The sequence below is a fragment of the Emydura macquarii genome, unplaced genomic scaffold (assembly GCF_026122565.2).
Source record: "Emydura macquarii macquarii isolate MOO-44397 ecotype Brisbane River unplaced genomic scaffold, CSIRO-AGI_Emac_v2 contig_3603, whole genome shotgun sequence".
In the NCBI taxonomy this organism is placed as follows: Eukaryota; Metazoa; Chordata; order Testudines; family Chelidae; genus Emydura; species Emydura macquarii.
This window is the reverse complement of record NW_027133740.1, coordinates 7,036,753-7,062,878: the sequence shown is the minus strand read 5'-3', so window position 1 is coordinate 7,062,878 and position 26,126 is coordinate 7,036,753. Positions and strand designations below refer to the sequence as shown.

The 26,126-nt window shown below is 38.4% G+C and overlaps 1 protein-coding gene across 4 annotated transcripts in view; it reads left to right on the top strand.

Annotated features, from left to right (window-relative positions):
• FNDC3B (fibronectin type III domain containing 3B) overlaps positions 1-26,126 on the top strand; it is a 322,142-nt gene that overhangs the window by 130,693 nt on the left and 165,323 nt on the right. The gene's annotated exons all lie outside the window — the stretch shown is intronic.

Below are 26,126 nucleotides of genomic sequence, written 5' to 3'. Positions count from 1 at the left end.
AGGATTTAAATTATTAAGCATGCTCTTAAATGTAATTCTAGGGTTTTCCCTATCAGTTTTTCAGCTTTGTAATAATTTTCGGATCCAAACATAGTGCTGATACAAGGCTTTTCAGAAAGCTTTTGCACCTACTGAATTGTAAGTTTCAGACAAAGACATTTTTGTTCTAGAGGCCTAGCCCAATGGGTTGCTGGAAACCTAGAGAAGGGCTTACAGTGTCTGGTTCTCCTTGCTGTGGACTAATAGGAATGCTGATGTTTGCTGAGTGGATGGCTGTACTTACTGTCCAAACAGATCTGTGTTTGCCAACTTTGAACATATTGCAGTCTCTGTGAGGCACTCCATCAAAGCTTGAATAGGTCCTCTTGTGTTCAGACTTTCTGACTTGAGAAATATTTCACTCAGCCTTCACTGATCCATCCATAATCTCACCAAATTTTAGTGACCAAATAAGAACCAAAGATGACATTCTCAAAGAAGGGGACAGAGAGGGGAGAAAGCAAAAAGAAGGAACAGTTGCAATGTCTTGATTTTATCATTTGTTGCTAGTTTCTGATAAATTATACTTGGCTCTGGCAAAGAGAATGGGGCATATTACAATTTCTTCCTGAGCAAAAACTGTAGATGTACGGTATTAATACACAATTCATTTTATTTGCAAAATTCATTCCTTCTGTATCACTAACAGATGGGATCAGACATTCATTCTAACAATTAATTTTCTTTTAGAAATTCGGTTAATAGAGGCTGAGATGTGATGGGTTTATACATGTAGCCCTTTTGTCTTCTGAGACTTAGGTTCTAAATATGATATTGTTATGGTATTTCTCCTTTGCCAACATCAATCCATATGCAAAATTGCTACAATAATGCCCTGCTTCTAGAATAGGATTTGTGTGGACAGGTCTTTGAACCCATGTCAGTCCCAGTGTCTTCAATGGCCACCATGCGAGCCTAACTTTGTGGAAATGGTAATCATTGCAATATCTTTGGAATAATAGATCATTTAGAACATGTCAGGAGTGAGGTGCATTTGGAGAGCTCGTTAGAGAATCTTTCATAAGATTTGCATTGCCTGATCCTGTTAATCTTTCACTTTCAACAATACTAACATTTCCCCCATACCAAAAAAAAGGAATTTTCCCACAGTGTAGTTAAACAAATGTAATTTTAATAAGCACTGTGATTCCTTTTAGAGTATGGCTTATTAATTTCCATTTTCAAAGCACTTGCGAACAATTAATATTCACAACTGAACAAAGTATCCCATTTTACAGGTGGTGAAACTGAAGCATAGAGTTTCCCAAGGCCAAAGAGGAAATCTCTTTTAAAACTGGGATCAAAATTGGTCTCTGATTTGCACTCAGGACACTAGTCCATAACTCTCCCTATGTAAAAGGAGATAAGGAAGCACTTGTTACTAAGCATTTGTTGAAAAAAGTCACTGCTCTAACAACTCTATTGTTTTCTATAGTCACAACTGATTCTGGAGAGATTATTGGCATAAAGTGTAGTCAGTTGTTTATGGCAAGAAGATTTAAAGAGGAAAAAGAACCACAACTAAGTGGCGAGACAATAAAAACATTAAATTTGCACACGCCTTTTACTTTCCTTGCAATACCCTACATTACTTAAAGAATCTGTTGTGCCTTTCGAATACACAAATTTATAGGCACTTCACAGTACATTATAAATGGTAGCTGGAAGTTAATTCATTTTCTGAGGTTCACATGGTGGTGTACTACACGATAAAATACTGGCAGGTTACTTGAGTATAGCATACAGTACTGTAAAATACATGTGAATGAACTTGGTTTCTGCATTCACTGCAGTAGTACTTGACTATAAAATACCCATACAATAGTTAATTTCTGAACATGGTGCACCTTTTTTCTAGCAGAGGAAGAGTTGATTTGTATAATAGCATAGATTCTTCATGGAATGCAGAAACTATGCTCATTCAGAAGACTGAAGTTATTGCAGCACAGCTGGTCATAATTTGTTTCTTTGGCTTAGTGTGATAGACAGCTTGAAACTGGTGTTCATTCTGCTGGTTTTGAGATTCATAGTTCAATTATCTTGCAGTTTTGCAGCTGGGATCAGGAGTGAGAGGAAGCTGCAGATACTTCTTGACATGGTAGACTGGCCTTTTTTGTTGGTCTTTAAAATTGAGACAGAAAGTAGAACTTGCATGACAAGTTGAAGGAGTTTAAAAAAATATATTTTCCCTTCACCATTAAATTGACAAGCCATAAATAAAGCTATTTTTATTCTCCAGAAGTAGATGAACAAATGGATCTGTGAATAATACTGATGGAAAAGCAATGTTTTATATAAGAGCAAAATGTACTTATGAAAATTCAGCCTCTGATCCTGATTCCGGGGTCTGATTTTTCTTATTTATTTATTTTTTTAAACAAGCAGGAAAATCTAAATGTAACTAACATAACTGGTTCTTACTAAAAGAACAAAGATGCATGACTTAAAATGTGATTAAGTGATTAGAGCAAAAGCTAGATCTCTCGGTTTCTATTCTTGACTCTGTGGCGTGACCTTAGATAAAACACTTAACCTTAACTTATTCATTGATAAAGTAAGTCCAATAATACTAACCTATTGTGACAGCCACACTTTTACAAAATTATGACATATCTTGTGCAAAGTATACCTTCTGTGAGGTATCATTGGAAAAGTCATAATCTGTTGACCGTTACTGTCCTGTTGAAATGTATGTATCATCATGGCATATGAAATTATGAGATTTTGCTATGTGTTTGTTACTGAAACATGTTGCGAGGCTGAGAAATGCCCACAGACTAGCCCTTTAGTGAAGACAGAGAAGTGACCAATACCTAGCCAGGTGTAAAGCGACCATCACCAGCCATTACAACCAGCAGGGGAGTTGTAAACAAGAGATTTACAGTTCACATGAAAGACAGTTGCTCAAGCATGTACATCATGGGGCTCCCCCCTCCGAGTTAGCACAGACTGCTGTAGGGACATGTCACAGCTATATCCCACTCACATCAATCACATGCTTTCTCCACCCCAGCATTCTAGGAAAGAGAGGACAAATAAAACCTAGGGATAAGGAAAAATGTAAAAATTATAACTAAAGAAATAAAAACAAACCGTAAAGTAGCACTTTTTTTGTGGATCTGCTGGTGCATCTTTGTCTTGTCTGTGTTTGTCATTTAGACTGTAATCTCCTCAGGGGAGGGCTCTTTATTTCTTGTCTTAGCACAGAGCACACCATGAGCACTTAAAATTATATGTAAGTAAAGTCCTTCATGGCCTTTAGGTGAAAGATAACTTTTCCTTACTTCCACAGTTTGTCTGTTGTTTCATGTATTTCCTATCTCAAAAAAAGTGTTGCAACCAACATGGGATAATTCTATATTAGGCCTGGTCTTAACAGATAAAGAGGAACTGATTACAGAACTAGAAATTAATGGTAGCTTAGGTACAAGTGATCATAACTTGATCACATTTATAATGGGTAAATAGAATAAAGTCCAAATGCACACGTACACACTTGGTCCTTTAAAATGGCCAGTTTCACAGAGCTGAAAACAATTATGAGCCAGATCAGCTGGGAGGAAGAATGCAATCAGAAAAATGTTGCTTGCCATCAGCCTGAAGTAGGAGTTACAGCAGCAAACACCTGGAGAACCCCATTCTCGGGTCTTCATCCCCGCTGAGCCCCCAAAGGGGATTGGCCTCTTTCCCCCCAGCCAGCCCCCAAACCTGTCCCCTAACCCCTCCCCAAGCCTTTGTCTTCTTTCCAGGCAAGGTGGCCACTCAAGTTGCAACTGGTTGGGCCAGGGCAGGGGGTCCTGGCTAGGTCTGTGTACATGTGGCTGGGGAAGACCCATCCACTCTCTAGTGGTCTTTGAAATGATCACACCCCCAGGTCCCATCACTGACACACATGAGTAATGTGGGAAAACTGAGGCACACACACAGCACTCAGAGAAAGCTCCCAAGAATATCTCCACTTCGTCACAATCTGTTACCTTGGTTATTAATACCTCCTGGAGTTGTGGTACTGAATTGAATGTACAGATTGTGTTCCCAACTTTAAAAGCCTAAATTAGAGGAAAAATCCAGTTTGTGCTCAAATGTGTATTTAGGCCTCCAAACGTACCTTTCACATTCATATACAATGTAAATATCCATCTCAGTGCTGATTTGAATTCCCAAATGAGGAATTTTATCATCCATCTTAAAATCCCAAGTTTTAAAATGGGACTGACTATACATTCATGCATGCTGATCTCAACTCCCTATCACATAATACAGTTCAAGACAATCTCCTATACTTTCACATACTTTTCCATAGAATGTTTTGAATTTATCTCTTTTTTAAGTAAGCTAATCACATTTTTTAGCCTAACTTTAAAAAAAAGAAGAAAACAAAAAGGGGGGAGGGTTAGGTCATTTGTGTTGCTTACACTATGAGACAGAGGAATTCCCAGAACTCATGTGTCCACTTAAATAATATATTCCAAGGTAGTCTTTTGTATTCAGATGCATCAAAATATTATCAGACACAAAGGACTGAACAAACAGGAAGTCAGGATCATATAATAGAGAATGTATTGATACTTGACCTGAAATTGTTAATTATCTCAAATTTGTAGATTAAAAGTTTCCCCATTAATAACTTCTCATAATTGTGTATATTGCAAAAATATATATATATATTTAAAACATATGGTACAAAATAAGCTTTCCCTTATGCTGAAATACTAAGTTTTTGAAAACAATTTTGCTAATAGGTTCTGTACTGATTTAATATAATTCTGATATACTGATAGATAATCCAGATGTATTGCAGAATGACAAGCCATTTTTTTCCAAGAAGTCTATAACGTTTTTCTTAGATTGGGTATGGCAGGTTATAGGACTTATTGAGGCCCTCCAAGAAATGAAGTGTGATATGCTGGTTAGAGCAGAGAATTGAAAGTCATGATACTTTCATTCAAATCCTGACTCTTCCACTCACTTGTATGACTTTGGGCAAGCCTTCAATTTTGTCCTCTGTGAAAGAGGGACAATACTACTTGTCTAACTCAGGAGAGGTTTTGTTGGGATTCTTGGATGCTATGAAAGTATAAAGTGTTGTTCATTCAATTTTAAAGAACTTAGTTGTAAACAGATCTTATTGTTTTCTGCTAGTTCCTAGACTTCCTGGGTTCAGTACTGGATTTCGAGACTCCTGTACTTCTAGTTTTCTGAGGCTAGAATAAAATGTCATTGGAGCTTCCAATCTCAGCAGAAAAGGGTCAGCCCTCATTTCTCCCCTGCACTTCATAACAGCTGATGTGAAGAAGTCTTGAAATGTTCTGAATTATTTAAAAGGACAAACCTTCCAGCTGCTGAATAAGTGTGCATTGTTCATGGAGAATATCAGTAGAGCTGAAAGATGGGAGGCTCATGGAAGGGGAAATTCTAGTGGGGGGGTGAGGGTAGGGCAGAACGAAAGGGAGCGTGGAAATATTTAATCTTCTGCTGAGACTTCCACCTCCATAACTGAAGAATGAGAGCTGTTACTGTAGTACATATTTTACTGTCTTCACTGGACTAAGTTATCTTCTAAAGCTTGGCTGATTTTCTCTCCTCAGCATAGTGGTTCAACAGTGGAGGAGAATTAAATAAATTAAGCGTGGAACAATTTATAATCTTATAAATGTATTACCTTACAATTTATAGCCTTCTTAAATATCTTCAGTCATGAATGAAGAAAAGTGAATGCTGTTGCCACACACATATTCACACTCACCATTGTGCTCCATCCTACTTCTGAATGACTAACCTGCCTCACAAGTCTGGAGTGCATAACATTGTTAGTAGGGAGGAAGAGCCAACTGTCAGCTCAAAGAGTGGGGACAAAAGGGAAACAACAATAACTTTTATAGCTTCCTAATCTTTCAGTAGTGTCCTTGTTGGTAAAAATTGTGTTTCCTGTTGGTCAAACTTGAAATCTCTGCATTTGAAGCCACTGCATTAAATCTTCAGTGATACGACAAGTACAGACATATTGCAAACCAAGGCAAGAAGTTCACATATTTGTGTGCACTTTTAGTAAGCTTTTTTAATATGCGTCTCAAACACTTAATAAATAAGTTACTGAGTACCTATGTAATTAAATTTCCAGTAGAAATATTGTGCTGAGTGAAGACTCTTAAACCAAAAGAGAGCTAGCGACTTGCAACTCTTGTAATCTTCAAATAGAATTAACAGATGTCAAAGCTGATTTTTTTCTTAGTCTTCCTAATTAAATTAAATGCCTGTCCTTAGTTGCTGTTGGCATCACTGTCTAGTGTAGATTTTTATTTTCTTTGCTTTTTACACTGGGTTATATACTAATGGTCACACAACAAAAAGTTATTGTTGGATTTGTAATTACACAACCGTATACAGTGGAAGTGGCTGAGTCACAAGCTCTGGAATTCTTCATGAGGACAGTACTTCATCATTACTTATCATTACTATGGATGTAGAAGCTCTCTCCACCAACATTCCACATAAAGATGGACTTCAAGCCATCAAGAACATTTTCCCTGATGATCATATGTCACACCTGACAGCTGAACTTTGTGACTTTGTCCTGACCCACAACTACTTCAGATTTGGAGCCAATCTATACCTCCAAGTCAGTGGCACAGCTATGGGCACCCACATGGCCCCACAGTATGCCAACATTTTTATGGCTGACCTAGAACAATGCTTCCTCAAAACTCGTCCCCAAATACCTGTTCTTTACCTACGCTACATTGATGATATTTTCATCATTTGGACCCACAGGAAAGAGTCGCTTGAAGAATTTCACCGGTATTTCAATAATTTCCATCCCACTATCAACTTCAGCCTGGACCAGTCCACACAAGAAATCCACTTCCTAGACACTACAATAAAAATAAAGGATGGTCACATTAATACCACCCTATACCGAAAACCAACTGACCGTAATACGTATCTTCATGCCTCCAGCTTTCACCTTGGACACATTACACGATCCATTGTCTACAGGCAAGCCTTAAGATACAACTGGATTTGCTCCGATCCTTCAGACAGAGACAAACACCTACAAGATCGCTATAAAACATTCTTAAAACTACAATACCCACCTGGAGAAGTGAGGAAACAAATTGACAGAGCCAGACGGGTACCCAGAAGTCACCTACTACAGGACAGACCCAACAAAGAAAACAACAGAACACCACTGGTGACCACCTACAGTCCCCAGCTAAAAATCTCTCCAACATATCATTAAAGATCTACAACTTATCCTAACAGATGATCCGTCTCTCGCTCAGGCAGTGGGCGGCAGACCCATCCTGGCTTACAGACAGCCCCCCAACCTGAAGCAAATACTCACCAGCAACCATACACCCTACAAAATATCCAATCCAGGAACCTATCCCTGCAACAAACCCTGTTGCCAACTCTGCCCACACATCGACTATAGTGACAGCATCACTGATCCTAACCACATCAATCACACCATATGGGGCACATTCACCTGCACATCCACTAATGTTATATATGCAATCATGTACCAGCAATGCCCCTGTGCCATGTACATTGGCCAGACTGGATTATCGCTACACAAAAGGATAAATGGACACAAATCAGACATAAAAAATAATAACATCCATAAACCAGTTGGAGAACACGTCAATCTCCAAGAGCACTCTGTCGCTGACCTGAAAGTTGCTGTACTTCTCCAAAAAAACTTCAAAAACAGACTTGAAAGAGAAACTGCTGAGTTAGAAATTGTCTGCAAACTTGACACATTCAAACTGGGTTTAAACAGGGATTTGGAATGGCTATCTCATTACAAGAAGTAAATTGCTCTGATGACCCATTCTCACCTCCTACTCAGTGGTTATCATTAAGCCTCAAGTACCCGGCTTCTATCCACCTACCCCATTGTTTTCTATGCCCTTGGATAGGTAAATGTTGCCTTCTATATGTTTTCTATGTTTTCTATTTTGCTGTATCATTTCTGCACCTGAGGAAGTGAGCTGAGGCTCACGAAAACTTATGCCTACTGAAATTAAATTTGTTAGTCTTTAAAGTGCTACAGAACTCACGTTGTTATTACTTAAGCAGTAAGAGCTGTTACATGAGCAGGGCTTTTTTCAGAATTAATTATGGGGATTCTGAGTCACACAGTCTTGATTGTTTTCATTTGTTTTAGTTGTTGTGACCGACATGCTGAGTTGTATGACCCGATGTATTGTCTTAGTCACTGTTGCATATGATGCTATTAATAAATGGTACGGCAAGCTTTGAGAACTGTGGAATTGTGGTCTGGTCTAGAGATCTCATTCTTAAAACCTTACTATTGCAGCATAACTAAATTATATAGTCTGGGAGTATAAAATGGTGAAATCTCATTTTGTGGGCAAGTGAGTGATAGAAAGGTAAGGGAGGTGTCATTTGATTTGTAAAAATCTACAGAATCATAATTTCAGTGGTGTCACTCTGTGCCATGGCAGGAAGTACTTGCTGCTCCTACTCCCCGTCATGCAGCTCCAGGTCCTCTGGCTGGTGGAAATTTTGATAATACCCAACTCGACCCATTTCCCATGACACTGTATCATTCCAAAGCCCTTTCTCCCACAATGATACCAAACATGAGAAACCTAGAACAATTATATAGTTATATATTTGAGAAAATATTTAAAAATTAAAGCTTTTTAATGACATTTTAACACAGGGATTCATTGCCTCCATAAAAAACATTGACCTTGGCTAATCCTAGGAAAGTTAGCCTTGACATGAAGGACTGGAAACATTGATTCATCAAAGTCATCATCAGTGTCTATGGCACCACTACCAGACATGTCACACTGATCCTCGTCCGCACTGCACTCGCACATCTCCATACAACACAGGCTGCTAGCCAAGCATTTGCAGGACGGTGAGCATCTGGTCAGCATTTGATTAGGTGAAGGATTGATTCAGAAGTGCATAGTATTTCCCACACAACTGGAGAACTTCAAGACACAGCCATACTTGACGGGGGAGAGAAGTTTTGGATGCGCTTGATCATCCCAGAGCCATTCTATTGTTTGATAAGTTGTCCTCTTGATAGCAGGTATAAATGCTTCGTTTGTCTGCTTCTTGGAAAACATCTGCCAACGTACCTTAGCAAGTGTTGCAGTGTGAGTCTTCAAATGTTAAACTCAGCATATGGACACCTCCAGTACGTTTGTGACCTCATCAGTGACCATCTCAGCTGCTCTGAACACTTTCAGAGTGAGAGAGTGTCTCTGGAGGCTAAATCTAATGCCTTCCAGTAACATAATTTGGTCTTTCCAACAGCTACTTGCAGAGATACATTACACATATGCCCCACAGTTGTCATGTATGAGTTAGAAACACGCCCTTCACTGAAGCACTCATACATGAGGCCTTGTGATAAAATGGCAGCCTTAGGCTCCACATGCTTACTGTCATACTTGTTGATGCTGAAGTTGCTGTGACTGCCATTGCCCCACTTAAACAAGTAGTACAGGGTATGCAATGTTATTTTTTCAGGTTTGGCATCAGCGATGGTCCCTGAAACTCCCTCATACTGCAGAAAAGATGTTTTTCCATAAAAATTTGGCAGCTTCAAACAAAGTCTTCATATTACTGTTGAAATCAGTGCTTTTTCCACTTTTGATAGCACCCTGTCTTCTTTTAGCTTTTAAGGATATGCGCTGTGATTCATTTCTGCATATAAGATTGCTGAAAACTACATACATATCCCACATTTCATCTTCAATAAGTGCTTTAAGAGCCTTTCCGCTAAGCATTTGTTCCTCTTCAGTTCTGTTCAAAACTGTATTTCTCTGTACTTAGGCTCTAAGTACCATCGTACCATCGGCCACTACCATCACTTTTCCATCCATTAGAGCCTCTGCGAGGCAATTAATGAACTCCAGCTGAGCCTCACGGTTTGCACTAGTAAAATCAGTATTTGTTTCTGTTGTTTTTACCTTTTGATGCAACACATTACATATATTCTTGGTGTCACATTCAATGTGATGTGCAATGTGGTATGCATGGGCCTTGTTTGGGTCAATGCGCCCATTGAACTGTACTTTCCATGCAACGTTCTTGTTAAGAATGATTGCTTCATGCAGTTTCTTTCCTGTCTTACATGTTGAAATTGTGCTTAATGGATGCCTTTGGGCTTCTAGCTTACCACAGAAGAAGCAGGTGTTCTCAAAATGCATGCCATGGGCCTGGTATAAGCCGAGTCTCACCCACAGCTGGCACTTATCCCAGCATCTTCAACTTTTTCCTGATGCTCAATGTACTTCCTCTCCAATCTTCTCAGATTCAGTTTATGGGTGCATTATACATGTAAAGTGCCACCAAGCGTTGTTTTTAACCAAGTAAAAACTAGGATTTTATAATAAATTACTTTGGGATTATAATTAATTATGTAACGTATATTCTGGAAGCACGTGCATACCATTTGTGGATGGATTCCAGTAATATCTGGTTGCATACCAACATCTTAACCAGTGCGTCATTGCAACTCTTTTGGAATAATAAACAAAGCTGATCTTCAATACCACAGACCCGCTTCTTTAATCAACTTGAGGAACTCCTTCCATTTATAGTATTCTGTAACATTAAAATAATTTATCATTTTCTGAGCATTAACTGATAAACACAGTACTGTCGTTCAAGCCAGTTTAACTTTGTGAGGGCTGCGTGTTTGACATGACTGTGTCAAAGTATAATGAAAAATAAGTTGCTTTTTAAAAACATTTCTCAAATATATAGCTCCATAATTGCTCTAGGTTTGCCATGTTTGGTACCATTGTGTTCATGGGAGAAAGGGCTTTTGAATGATACTCAACTCGACCCATTTCCGATGATCTATTATTAAAATTTCTGCCAACCGGAGGACCTGGAGCTGGGATGTGTTGAAGCAGTGGGTCCCCCCTTACACTCTGCAGAGGGTGACACCATTGAAATTATGATTCTGTAGATTTTTATTAATCAGATGACACCTCCTTCACCTTGCTGTCATTTGTCCATGCAATTTCACATGCTCTCAGATTAGTATTCAATCTCCACCTTTGTGTATGAGAGAGAGAGGGAGGCAGGACTGTAGCTGATATTCACAATGACATTTAAAAACTTTGTTCTGGACTTTTCATATTTCATTCCCTTTCACTAAATTGGACTAATTTACCAACTTTGGGGGGAAGAAAGGGAGGGAAACTCTTGTGAAATTTTGTAGTTCTTTCTTATGAGAAACATTTTTGAATGAAAACGGATCTTCTTTCAAATGGTTCCATTATTGAATGAGAATCCTAATCCTCTCTTCTTCATAATATCTGTTTCTTTTTTTTTGGAGGGGGATGAATTTTCTCCTTGAAACACAAATATGTTTGAAATATCACATGTTTAGATGCAAATATGTTGTGAAGAGTGAAGTTCTGGGACCAGAAAATAGCCCTGAATGAAATCAGTGTTTTTTTTACAAACAAAGTGGGCACATATGGGTCATAGTACAGACTTAAACCCCTTTCCTCTACACTCCCAACCCCCAGAATTAGTGCACTCTTTAGCAGCTCCTGGCAAAAGGTGATTTCTGGAATCGGGGCAGGCCAGAGGAAAGAGGGAGTTAGGCTGGAGTTATGAGGAGGTCGGTCTGGGTATTCTTAGGCCCCGGTAATTCTGTATATCTGAAGTGGTCCGTAGGGGCCATTGCAATGAGAATGCAAGGCAGCCTAGCCTGCACCAATGATGCAAACAGCTCCTGGTAGTCCCTCACTAATGGCAGTGCAAACTCTTGCTCCTGCCAGTGCACAGAAGAATTTGGCCCTTGGGTTTCGTGTATTACCATTTTGACCTTTATTCAGTTAAAAACGTTAAATTGTGACTCGGGGTTTATAAAAAGATTCATTTGATAAGTAAAGTAACATTGTGCATTTCCCAGCCTTTTAGTAATTTTTTTTTTGAAGGGGAGACATTTCATATCCATAACACTGCAGTAACAACTGTTTAAAATAAACACTCCTCAATCCATTCAAAACTGTCTGGTTAAGCTAGGTAACCAAGTCCTTACATCTTAACAATGAATGTCAAGTACTAAGAAATACAAACCTTTAGTTAGGTTTTCAATTTACAGTTGTTAAGATGAAATCAAGAGCATTCCTTAAATACTCACAAAGAGAGGATGCAGTCCCTCCTTCCCTCCCCCCCTTGGCTTTCTACAGACTCCAACTGACTTTCTGTTATTTAGAGTGGTAATCCCTCTGGGAATTTCAATGGTGGGGAGGCCTATATCAATGTGATATAGCATTCCATGATAACTGCACCCGTGAAAAACTTGCCAAGCTGAGTGAATGACACAAACAAGAAAACATTTTTCCTCTTGGCTGAAAACGAGCAAAGCAAAGAAGTATAAATCTGAGTGGACACTGCTATTCTCGTACATTTTTAAAACACTGTCAATAACCAAAACACTTCCCCTCTGTCCCCCTATGAAATATATATAAACTGTATGTTGTGCTCCTAAAAATCCTTCAGCAATAAACATCTGAAGAATGATTTCCAGATTACAAGCTGTTATAGAAATCCTGTTTCTCTGGAGGATAAAAGTTGTCATGTCTGTTGAACTGCTAGATGATAAATGTTTCAGAATAACAAATTAATTTTACAGTCAATATTTAATTTCTATACCAGCAGAAAAATGATTCTCCGTACTTAAGTTGAGTGTTTACAACATTTTAGAAGTTGCACTGGAGAGTGATATTCAAGACCCACAGTTATAGGGTGACCAGATAACAAGTGAGAAAAATCGGGATGGGGTGGAGGGTAATGGGTGCCTATATAAGTCCCCCTGAATATCGGGACTGTCCCTATGAAATCAAGATATCTAGTCACCCTACACAGTTATGAAATAAAAAACATAGAAAAACTTTATTATATTTACATTTTATAAACAGTTAATTCTTTAACATTCTCTGTACTGAAAATAGCTTTAAGCGTGTAGTCAAATTCTGTTGTTACATCATGCTACGCCATTAGATGAGTGGGGTTTGCAAATACAGGGCCGTAGAAGAATGAGATGGTTGATACTGATGTTTTGTTTTTAGAATATAGTCATATCACAACCTAGAAGTACATTTTAAAACACTGGTTTTAAAGGTGGTAAAATGGAAAATGTTCTAAACTAGACCATAGAGGGAGCTGTTCATTGAGGCTCCTGAGAGTACCAAATGGGAGTCACAAACGAACACTTGTTCCCCCGGTGGTCCAGTTTGGAAATATGAGAGGGAGTGAAATTCAGGGGCTAACGAGCGTGTGGAGCTAGTGTGGGAGGCCAATTGAACTCTTCCACATGACTAAGGGACTTTTCCCTTTGTTGCAAAAACAGGTAGACAGCGAGAAACCAATCCAAAAGGGCTCAGGGCAAACCAACATATAGAAGAGAGTTGTGTAGAAAACAGTGGAAGGTACACAGTGACACAGTGGAAGGTAAAGAGGAACCAGGAGAGTTATTGCAAATGATTGTTATCTTATTGTTGTAAAGGTCTGTTCCGCTTCAGTGTTTGTGTATATATAATCCTCCCAACCCTCCATTCAGATCACAGATCAGTACGTGAATGGGAGTAGCAGATCTGGGCCCTGTGTTTAAGGGGAGATTTTAAATATTCTGCTTCAGCGCCTACATTTCTGTATTATTGAGAAGTTATAAAGAATGGGGGAGGAGATTCTTACAAAGACACAATTATGAAATTCATTAATAGTAAAGGTTGCAATATGTTTGAAGCCATGGCAGCTGTGACTTCAGAACACTAGATTGTTTGTTTCATTTTTTATCTTGGCTTTACATTTTTTCCAAATTACTCTGGTGTAAATGTAAGGCCTTAATAAACAAACTCCCGCCCTGACTTACAAAATGTGCAGTGATACTTTAAAAATTTTCCCTGTGGTAGGGAGTATACATTGGCAGGCACTAAAATATGTGCTTGCACCACAGTGTAATTGCCATTTACCACATTAACTATGATAGAACCTCATTATCTACCTCCTGGCCAATGAATTTTAGTGATGCCCTCTGTATATAAAAACCTTTACTTGACTGTCACTAGAAATAGCATTTCCACATATGCACACTGAGGCAAAGGTTGCTGCTGACATAATAACAGATGGACTAGCAAAATGAAAAGAAGGTAGAGGTGTGATGACTCTAAACTATACTTCCAGGATTTAGATCATGACTCAGCTCTCCCAGAATGCAGATTATAGTGCACTGCTTCCTAAAATCAGGGTTCAGTTCTCTCCCCTACGGGCAGTGACACTCTTTTCTGTGATCACTTCTTGATTTATTTGTGCTTATATAGTGCTTGTCACCCAAGGGTCTCAACATGTTGTATCAATAACGATGTGAGCCTCTTGGTATAATATTCCTGTGAGGTAGGTAGATACTATTACCCATTTTATTGATGGGTAAACTGTGACCCACAGAGATCAGATGATTCACTCAAGGCCCCACTGAGTTGGTGGCAAAGCCAGGAATAGAATTTATTAGTCATTCTCTCTCAGGGCCAGAAAGGTGTTGGCTTGCCAGTTGGTTTTAGTTGCATAATTTAGCTAGGCAATGTTTCTTTCTGTGGGTGGGTGAGTACCAAATAACCATTCTCACCTAATTATCACCTAATGAAAATAAGCATAAGAATTATACATTTTTGTTTTTAAGTATCTTCTTGGTAATGTGTCTGTTGCTGTCCTACACAACATCTGACACTACAGTCATGATGGTGTTGCCATGGTAATGTAAAAATGATATTATTTTAAATAATAATTGAAGCATGTCTAGCTATGTTAATCTAATAAAAATGGTGTTGGTGTAATTATAGTCATCTTTAACAGAGGATGTGATCAAACAAAACTACTATAAATGAAAGCATTCAATGTACCATGCCACAAAGTCAACACGCACAACAAAAAGCATTTCATCATTGACATGTGTTGTGTTGTATTGTTGTCTTGAGTTGCAATGGCAAAAGCATGTGTCCATAGGTTAATTTCCATCCTGGTGGTATTTACAGCATATCCAGCATTTAGTGGCTTAGTGTCTCTCTGCCAACAAATGATCTCTACTGATATCAGGCACTTACTACAATAATACATACTATACGTAGCTATGTGGAATAAAAGCGTTAAAATGAACATTAGTTAATACACAGTCAGTGTTGGCCAGAAACATCAGGCTGCTCCCACCTCACTCTCTTTTAGACGGCATTAAATTCCTTCCAAACTAAGAATCCTGATTAAATAGATATATCTTGCACCATGTCTGACATTGGTTGTACGGACCTACTGAAAAGTTTGATTCATAAACTCACATTAGGAATTTGGTCTCTAGATAATCCATTTAGAAACAATTTTGCATGAAAACAGGCTTGTGGGATTTAGCAAAAAAAAAAAAAAAATAAAAAAAATTGAAGTCTGGTATTTTTTGTGCTTGCTATCCCATGTGTTTGTTCTGATGAGGATTATGATGGCACAAAAGTATACCTTTCATCATATCTTTTCTGGAAGCTCTACAAATATCTCTGTTTCAGGGCTGATACTAGATATATTTGAAGATGTACCTGGCACAGTGATAGTTTTGTGTGTAGTATTAATATATATTTATGTTAAAAGAACATTGTTGGCAAAATCAAGTACTAAAAGTTAGGAAATGCCAAAATTAAGGTTGTACAAGCAGTCTTAATTCTACTCTTTGTGTATATACACATTATGATACAACCTTTAATGACATGATCATATATTGTTTGTCCCATTCAGTGCTAAGGGTGGACCAAGTTCAGTTAATGACCAGCTATTCAATATTTTGGTTTTTCATGGTTCATCATGGGGCTGCACACTATTCAGAACCTGCTGTGAAGACAGAATTACTCATTTCCGTATGGGTGTTTCTATGGCGCTCATCACTCTAGTAGATGTGTACTTCACAAATATTAATGAATTTATTTTCACAACTGTGAAATGGGGGGGTACCACCCCTATTTTATAGATAGGGAACTGAAGCAAAGATAATTTAAGGTAAAAGATATCTGCGAAGGTTGGGTGCCCAATTTGAGACACCTATCGCCTGATTTAATATGTTCAAGCAAAGCTCTTATTGAGTTGAGTTGCAGCTGGGAATGCTCAGAACTTCTGTAGATCAGACCCTAAGGCTGCAATTCATGCACACACAAGATGAAACCTGTGAAAAGAGCGGTTTAAGTGACTTGATAGCATCACAAAGGAACTTTGTGGCATAGGCAGGTATAGAAGACAATTCCTGGGCAACATTTAGCTGCCTTAACCATGAGACTCTCCTTTCTTTTTCTGCAACTCTGTATCTCATTCACTACACACCTTCCAAATTCTGCAACAAACGAGGCAGGGATTTTACAAACAACAGCCTCCTTTACTACACAACCAGGATTCATTGCCTTGAACAGGTCCATCCTGTATATTGAATGATGAGGCAGGGGTTGATATATTTGCTTTCTATGTAGGTGTTTTGGAAAGTCTAAACTGACATTCATCATGTAATCAGTGTCTCTGTAGCTATGTCAGTCCCACAATATTAGAGAGACAAGGTGAGTGAGGTAATTCTCATTGAACCAACTTCTGTTCCTGCGAGAGAGGCATTCAAGTTTACACAGATCTGCTTCTTCTGACCTGAAGAACTCTGTAAGCTTGAAAGCTTGTCCCTCTCACCAACAGAAGTTGGTCCAATTAAAGATATTATCTCACCCATCTTGTGTCTTTATTCATCATGTAGTCAACAGCTTGCTAGTTTTAGGTTACTTAGAAGAATTTGATCATATGCACTGTTTTTGTTAATAATGGATTAATTTCAGATGGTTGATTTTCAATATACTTGGATTTTTCCCATTTCTTTCAAAAGTAGTCCTAATTTCTTTTACAGCATTTGCTGTTCTAGTTAACTGCTTTAAGACAAATGTTTGTTTCTTGTTTTATGGTCAGGACAACTGAGATTTACAAACTGTAACCCAGCTGGTGAATTGCCATGGGATTATGCCTATTTTCAATGCTTAAACTATTGCAACATACTCTTTGCAAGTATTTATGCAGTGGCAACTGATGAGCCAACCATCAGAAGAGATTTATTGTAGCAAATGAGCAGAATTCTTTATTCAAGTTAAATTGTTATGCAGGTTAGGGTAGTAAAACAGTTAAATCATAGTGTTTCTTAATAAATTTGATATTGGTAATGACTGTAAAACACTAATTATTTTATTAGTTCTTATTACAGCTGAACAGTCCTACTGCCCTAGTGGTATCTCATTAAATTGATGCTTTGAGAAGATACTTGTGAAGAGTGACTGCTTGCAACATTGGAAGGACAAATTAGAAAATGCTCATGCAATTAATTCATCTACATAATTGCATGTTCACCTTCTGTGCTTGCAAAGGTCTGCATTTGTCTATGCAAAGAAGTGTTTTTAACTACAAACCTCAGTATGTATACTGAACTTTATGCAAATGAGTAGTTCCGCTGACTTCAAGGGACTGTTCACATGCCTAAAATTAAATATGTGGGTTTGAAATATTGGGCCTGTATGGATATAAATGAATGAGGTTTTTTATTTTAACATGGGCTGGCACTTGGTTCTACAATCATTGTGGGCACTGTTAAAAAGACTCAGATTTGGCCTCAAATATCTGACAAGGTATCAGAATCAGAAAAGGTAGGTTACTGGGCGAAGAGTGTGAAGAATGAAAAAACTCCCAATGGTAGGCATGTAAAAGGTAAAAAAAAATCTCTTCATTTGTGGAACTTCTACTATTTCCAAAACAGTTGGTCTGATTTCTTCCAGACTTGAAGGATTCTCTCCTGGATTAACATCTGGTATGCAAAATTTCACATGGTATCCATTTGTTGTGATTATATTTGGGCCTACACTGAGCATTTAAACTAGCTTCAACTTCAATTATGGATACAGTACTGCCTCTTCATAATAAACATGTCCTATGGTGTTAGTTTTGGGAAAAGAATGTTCAATGAGACTGAACTAATGTAATTAATTTCCTGTTAATAATTGCCTTAATTTTTTGTTTATACACAATGTGCTTAAAACTATATCTGGGACACACATACTTATGTGATAGCATGTTGTTGAATAGGAAAACTCTTGATTTGTTATGTCAGTTATTAAAATATTTCTAAGAATTGGTCACTGCTACTAAAATGTTAACTCATGTAGTCTTTTGCTGCTTCTTAACTACAGATCAGATCCGCCTTTGTATAAGCTGCTTGAGATTCCCATTGTATGCCTGCCGGTCAAGTAGCAAAGGGAGGTAAAGTAATCTATTTTGAAAGGCCTGTCACACAGAGCCAAAGGGATCTCATGCACACAGACCAAAAAATGCAGTATGCACCGTCTCTGATATTCTTGGCACTAATTTGGAGTAGTTTGGGTCTGATTTTTGGTGAGAAAGTTTCTCTGTACATGTTTGAGATATCAGTCAAATTCATATTCTAGCTTGGGTTTTACTATAGCACTCATAAATGTAGTATCTACGTGCTGAACAGGTAAACCAGATCTGCATGCTTAGATATGCATCATCATTTCAGAGAAATTGCACTGGAATACTGAGGATAAACTTTTTAAAAAGTTTTAAAACCTTCTTTTGGTTTAATTATCTTACAATATGTTTTTTGGCCAATTAGTTTGAAATTCCTGTTGTAGTTTTTTTTTCCCCACTGTGCCCCTCCTAATAAAGTGTCATAGGATTTATAGGTGGAATTCACACAAATGTGTAGCAAAAGAACCTAGAAAAGATGGAGGACTTGAACAGACATATTTTAGCAACTACAAAGGTATTTTAATTTGTGTCCCAGCCCCACATGCATGTACAACTTGAGTAACTGCACTTACAACTCACTTTTTGTAGGTTATTTCTACAAGATTTTCTTAAAGTTTTATAATCTGGAAGGGGGGACGCAATTTTTGACCTCACCTACACCTTCATAAATCAGGTGTAACAAGTGAATAGCAGTTAAAACAGTGTACAACTGATATGAGAATATAATCAGGCCCGGTGCTTAATTTGTAATGAAAGAGGTGCTGGAGCTCAAGCAAACTTTTTACATTCTGTGATGAGTGAGGCCTGTTCTGCCCCTCCACGGGTCCTGCGCCCTTTTTGGATACGGTGGTGATATGGCTGGGTGGGAGCAAAGGGGGGGGGGGGGCGCGGCGGCTGGTACTGCCCTCTACCCCACCCCAGGCCGTTAGTCCATGAGAGCTACCCAGGTCCTAGGCCCCACTGCTCGTGGTCCGCTTTCTCGAACCGGGGCAAGGGTTCCCCCCCCATCTCACTTTGGGTCTCTGTCCCTGTGATCCTTCCCCACCTCAACTCCATTACTCATTTGTCTGGGCAGCCAAGTCCTCCTTCAGGCCTCTGTGCCTATGACCCTTGGCCCTTCCCGGGCGGGCTTCTCCTTAACTCCAGTACCTTTTGTGTTGTGGTAGCAATCGCTCCAAGCTGCCTAGCCTAGCCTAGCCTAGCCTAGCCTAGCCGCACTGCTCCTCCTCTTAACTCCCTTTCAGCTGCCCCTATCTGCCTGGCAGGGAGGCTTTTAACTGCTGGGGCAAGCTCCTTAATTGGCCTCAGCTGGCCTAATTGCCCTTGAGTAACCCCAGCTGAATCACCCAGGGAACAAGGATTTGTTGATCCTGGGGCTAATATATATACTCTCCAACACTCTCCTATAGCCATCAGGCCTGGCCCTGTCAGAATTCATAACTGATGCAGCAAGCCCAGAGGTGATGGGGCTATGAACTGTCAAGCCTTCAGATGCCGGGGCTCAGTCCTGGCACAAATTAAGCACCAGTCAGGCCTGTGACTTGTCAAAAGCCCAATCATCAGCCTTGATGACTATTTTTGGCACCTGTAGCATGATCTCATGTTTTAAGACAAGTACAAGTCTAACGTAATTAAACCGGAATTAAGATTTAAAATATCCATCATTTTCTTAAGGGGGAAGGGGAAACCCTTAAGAAATCATTGTCATTTTTAAAATCAGTGCAAATGTCAATGTTGATATTTTAAGTTTATATATTCAAAACAACAGCAACAACAAAGTTTGGCTTGCATCATTAGAAATACTCAGATGACCTTAATCCTATCCCCATCCCTCACCAAACTACCACATTATCTATCCAATAAACTCTCATGTCAAATAAAAAAACATTTTTGAGATGTTCAATGAAGATTTTGATGAAGACTTCAAAAATATTGCAACCTATGGTTAGGAACTTTTAAATTCATTTTAATGTATATTTTGCCTGTGGAGTTGAGGAACTCTGTAGAACATAACTGTTCTAAAACTTTGAGACCTTCGTGTGACTCTGACACACAGTGCCTCTAGTGTGGAAGGCTAATAAGATACGTTAGTCCATTCTTTATCTGAAGCTACAGACCTCCTATAGGAGCCGATGATGAAATCCTAGTCCCATTGAAGTCCATAGCAACGCTTCCTTCGTTTATAAGTCTCATAGCAGGAAAAAACTGAAAATCACCTCAAAACATTTTATCCCCCCAAATTGTCCCAAAATGATCACAGTTTGTGAAGAAATATAGCCTGTCATTTTTCAGCATCTAAATACATCATTACCTCCTCCCCAAAATCTGCTGTGATAATCTAAAGAAAATGCACTTTGGTTTAAATGCTAATTAGAATGTATATGACTAGACAAGGTGCAAGATAGATTAGAATCTATGTGCATTTATTGTGTGAATGTGTTGTATATCCATTCTAAGGGATGGTGTGTGTGTCTGTGTAGACAGAGGTGTTCATTATGAAGTCAGCAGTTACCACACTAATACTCACTTTTATTCTCAGGAAGAGGGAGATAGTGTACCACAGTGCATCAGCTGCCAGTAAATACTGCCTTTGCGTGTTACATCTCTTTATGTATCCAGTTGCTTATGTGGCTCCCATCTTTGCATCATTTAAGGGCTTTTCAATGTTGATGACTGTGTACGGCATGTGTCTATATATTTACAGTGTATGTGTATATGAGGTGATGATAAGCCATGTGATAAATTCCTTTGCTACTTGTATGTTTTGGTCGATTGTATTACTGTATTTGTTTTGCACCTTTGAGTGCGTCACCTCAGCTAACACTGATTTATCATAGAGGAGCGTTTCTAATATTCCAGTCCCCTGAAAAGTTACAAACCGGTGCTCTTTTATCCCTTTAGAGCACCTGCCACCAAAAAAAATATTTTCCTTTTTTTCTCCTAAATGTGGAATTCCCCTCCTCCACAAATTTACACTAATCTGAAGTTTGGGACCAGAAACATTCCATCCTGGACAAGTGACATTAGGATCCAGTGTCTCGCTAATGAAGATGTAGAGACAGAGGGCCTGATTTTTCCGCTGCCCCACACCTTGTGATGTCATTTACACCTGTGCAGAGTGAGAGCCCAGTGCATAGAAATCACTGCCATTCTGATTTAGTAACATTTTACAGCTGCTATGAACAGATGTAAATGACTCCATGAGGGGCAAGGCAGTGGAGCATAAACTCCAAAAGCTTCAACTCATTAAATAGCTATGACTCATGGCTTTCCAATAACATATACAGCATCTGATATAGCCCTGATGGTTTGTGAAATATCTCACCTTAAAATTGTGTCACCTTTTTGTAAACAAAAGGTATTTGAGATAAATATGATGAAGAATTAGGATTTTATAAAATGGTCTAAATTACTTAAACTTTTTACCATACCCTGGCAAGCATGTGCTAACTTGTGTAGGCAAAGAAAAATCAGTGTTAGAATTTGACCCACAAAGGGGAGGACATTGGCCTAAGAGGTGAACAGAAGAATTGAATTCTACTTTGCAGTGTCTACCGTATAGTAAATGATAGGTTTGTTTGATAATAATGGAGTGTAAAGAGAAGACTTGTATTCACGATAGTGAAAGAGATCCTGTTTGTGCCTGCTTCATTGTGGGAATTGTTCTGGAACAGCTGCTTATCCATGTGGAAACGGCAAGCTCTTGGATTGCTGCCAAGGTCAGTGAGACCTAGGTTGCTCTGTTCTCCGAAAAAGTTCTGGTCAATTTTTTTTTAAGAGAAGCAGGTATATGTAACTGGCCAACATGCCCTTTAATTATCTTCCCCCTATTTTGGTCACACCTTTTGCTTAACAGATAGGTTTTCTGAGACATGCCCTGTATTCCAAGAAGAGATTATATCAATTTTAATGTGAACAGGAGGGATGCATAGCACTTTTTCTGTTCAAATTATAACCATAAAGCTAAACGAAACTCAGTGGTTTTTGTTTTTGTTTTTTTGCAGCGATTCATGTCAATGTTTACTGAGCCAATCCATGTAAGTTCATACCCCTCCTAAATTTTGAGTTCCCAGCAGCCCTCAATTTCAAAGTGAAACTCAGCTGAACTCACCAAGTTTCATGTCATTTCTCCATTAATTTCATTGTAAAGTTGTACCTTGGCCCAAGTTCTCTTGGGAAATTCATGAAACTTAGTGAAGCTTGCAATGAATGTGGTCTGAATGTGAAGTTTATACTGAAGCCAGGTGGGTTCCGAGTCCTAATAATAAATCAAGGTAAAATGGTTAACGGACTAACACAACACAACGTATGCCCAGATCCTGGAACACACTCTGAATAATATTTTACGCTGAATGTTGTTTAGCAATAAAAACAAGGCAAGCAGTACATTTAGGTGTAACAGTGGAAGAATGAAAAATAGCCTAGTTCCATTGTAAAGCGTATTAATGAGGCCTCATTTGAAAGATCCTATGTGATTCTACATGAGAAGAAAGAAGTTGTCAAAGCCCAAAGACATGGAGCGAAGTAACTGAAATGATCCAAGGGAGAAAAAATGTACTAGAATTGGCCTCTACCTTAGAAGAATAAAGAAAGTAAACTAAGGAGAGATTTAATTAACGTGTGTATATAAAAGGTCCTGCAGAAACAGGAAAGGACTCGATTTCTGCCAAAAATGTCATTGTGTAGTAATTAATTCAAAAAGAAAGAGTCATGGATCGAGACTGAGCCTATAAGTAGTTCAGACAGAATTTCCTGAAACAAGACATCACTTAATACTTAAAATTTGGCTTGTTCATTTAAATTTCACTTGAATTTTGGGGTTTTGTTTAATCCAGAAACTTGAAATGAAACTCTGTGTTCAAACCCGTTTAGGAAATAATGAGCATGAACTTCTGACCCTAAACAATTGACGTCGGTAGAACTCCAGCTGCTAGTCCCATTTTTCTTTAAAAAAAAAAATAAAAAAAAATCAATAAATATTTAATTTACCTAAAAATGACATAGTTCCATTTCTTTGTGTTTATTCAATGCTTACTAAAGGTAGTTTTATTACAGAGAACAAACTTTAACAGCTCCCAGGACATGGCCTACTCTGGAGATAGTTTCTGTATGTTATGCAATATTATTTGGAGTTGTTTTGATAACAGCAATGAGAGAGAAGAAATAATGTATGCTAAAGTCATTTGGTGAGTCTTAAAATCAAGGCAATGAAGAAAACATTTTTAACAGTAAATCACTCACCTGTCTAACATTCCTTAAAACCTGTTTTCCAAATGTCTTTAACAGTTTAAGGGTCATGCCTGAGGTTAAGAGTCTGTTTGCATGGTGCACATTTTGATGATAAAACATGATATTTTTATTGAACTGGAAGCGTTACAGTCAACAGTATCTGTTGTACGGGAGTTTGATTTCTTCCTGCAAGAAGATTGCTGCTCCATATGAGCAACTGGCAGATGTTTTAGTATAAAAGGTTCTAAAGGAAGGAGAGTTAAGTGTCTTTCAGTTAGTTGTAGAGTAGTTAGAGCCTGCTGTGTATTTGGAAGTACTAAAAATGTTCCTTTTTAAATGTAGTTCAGAGCTGGAGCATGTATTTTTATGTGATTATTTCCAATCACAGGCAGGCCATGGCTTCTTAAAGCCCTCCAGCTACAAAGGGATCCCAATTTGGAGAGAGCTTCAAATGGATGAAGTGTTTTATAAGTTTATTGCATTATGCAACATTCACTGTATTCTATACAGCACTGAATTACTGATCACATAAATGCTACGTTTATGGTGTTTACTGTTTATCGAGAAATTTTTTAATTATTTACCATCTTATATACTATAGCACCTTTCATCCTGAAGGTCTAATAACTTTTTATAATGTGATGTAGGTCAAGTTCCATAAGCAAACTGTGACTGTGTGTTTATTAAATGTATTAGATATTATTTATAACTATATAAACTATTAATTTTTCTTTGCTGAAATAGAGCCACCTCTGGGGCGAAACTTGGCAGTTGTGTACCACTCACAGTGGCTTAAAATAACAATTGAACAATAAGTTCTCCAAATGAAACTGCATAGACAATTTTAGAAAGGAAAAATGTAATTATCCAAATGGGAATTCTGAAACATGTCCCTCTAAATTGGTCACCACTTTATATTTTAATGGACTAAAATAAAGCCATTGTAGATAGCAACAACTTCCCCAAATGTATTGCTACTTAATGCTGACCATGTTTCTTTTTTCCATTTCCACTTAAATATATATAAAATAAAGAGTTCAATATATATATTATTTTTATAGGAAAAGAAATGCCAGGATTTATTAGGCTCAAACTATATAAAGGGGAAAACCTAGTGGATTATTATCTCTTTTCCTTTATTCTGCATCAGGATTTGTCCTTAGGAAAGAGGATGGAGAGCAGGTGAGATCCCTGGTTGGTCAGATATGGAAAAGGGTGGGGGGCCGTGGATACAAGAGCACTCTTTCTATTACTGTCTTGCCCATAGTGTGGCTACCACAGATTTTTTTATCCCCTGATCATCTCAGAAGCTGCTTTATCAAATTCTCATTAGTCTGGCTAAATCTTCCAAGGTAATCACATTTTAAAGCTATATCTGTCCAGTGTAACCCCTCATATCAAAGTCGATGGATGAGATAAATTATTTAATTTGAGAACTGAGCCAAATTCAGGGTATGTCTACACTGCTGGCAGCATTGTTGATAGTGCAGAATCGATTCTGCCAGATCGATTGAGCAGCAGTGGAGACCTGCTCAGTCGATCCAGAAGTCAATGCCATTAATCCACCCCCACAAAAAGAATAACGCTGTGTTCATGGAAGGGCATTTCCTGTCGGCGCAGCTTAGTGGGGACACCGTGGTAGATAGAAGTTATGAAGTCGATGGGAGATACGCAAGCTACTCTATGTAGCTTGCGTATCTCCCATCAACTGCCGCCAAAATTCACCAGTAGTGTAGACCAAGCCTCAGAAGGGGGATGGAAATGGTACATGCCAGTCAGTTGGTGTAATTTACATATAGAGAGAGCAAAAGGGTAAGGTGTGGCAAGAAAATCAGACAGTAAGATGGTATAAGATGTATAGATGCTGGTTTAGTTTACACCTTGTTGGTTGCTTTTCATGCTATAATGTCACCACTGCACCTTTTGGGGGGCATGCAGAAGCTTAGTCGTATTTACCAATGTGTAACTTGCATCACCATTCATATTTTCTGTGGCAACTGGTCCATTGATAGCTGTCATGCGTTTCCATCAGGTGTTTAGCAAGCATACCTCACAGGATCAGATCAAGTTCCTATTTAGACAGGAAATCTCACAAGAGATATCCAGGTTGCTGTAGAAAGTGGGGTGGGTGATTAGATGACACTGCTGCTGTTGGTGTAATTTTTTAAATGAAAACAAGGTCCAGGCCTTTTTACGTGATTAAAGATCTCGCTAAATCTTCCTTAACTTTGGAAGGAGGACCCAGTCCTGGCTGAATTCCAATTTAGGTAATTATATTCTACTATCTCAATTCCCTCCTGCATTTGCTATTGGGGGCAGTATTCTTAGCCTCCTCTTCTAAAATTCAGGGCAGTATTGAGGTATGCTGTTAAATGATTGCTGCGTTAGACCTCAGCGAAGGCTGTGAAGTAATTCATGTATAGAAATATAGGACCAAATTACACTTTCATTTACTGTGCTGTAACTGGGAGCAGAATTCTCCCATACTCTTCTCAAGTGCTTTTGGACGGTATAATTTGCTTTTTTTGAGAATG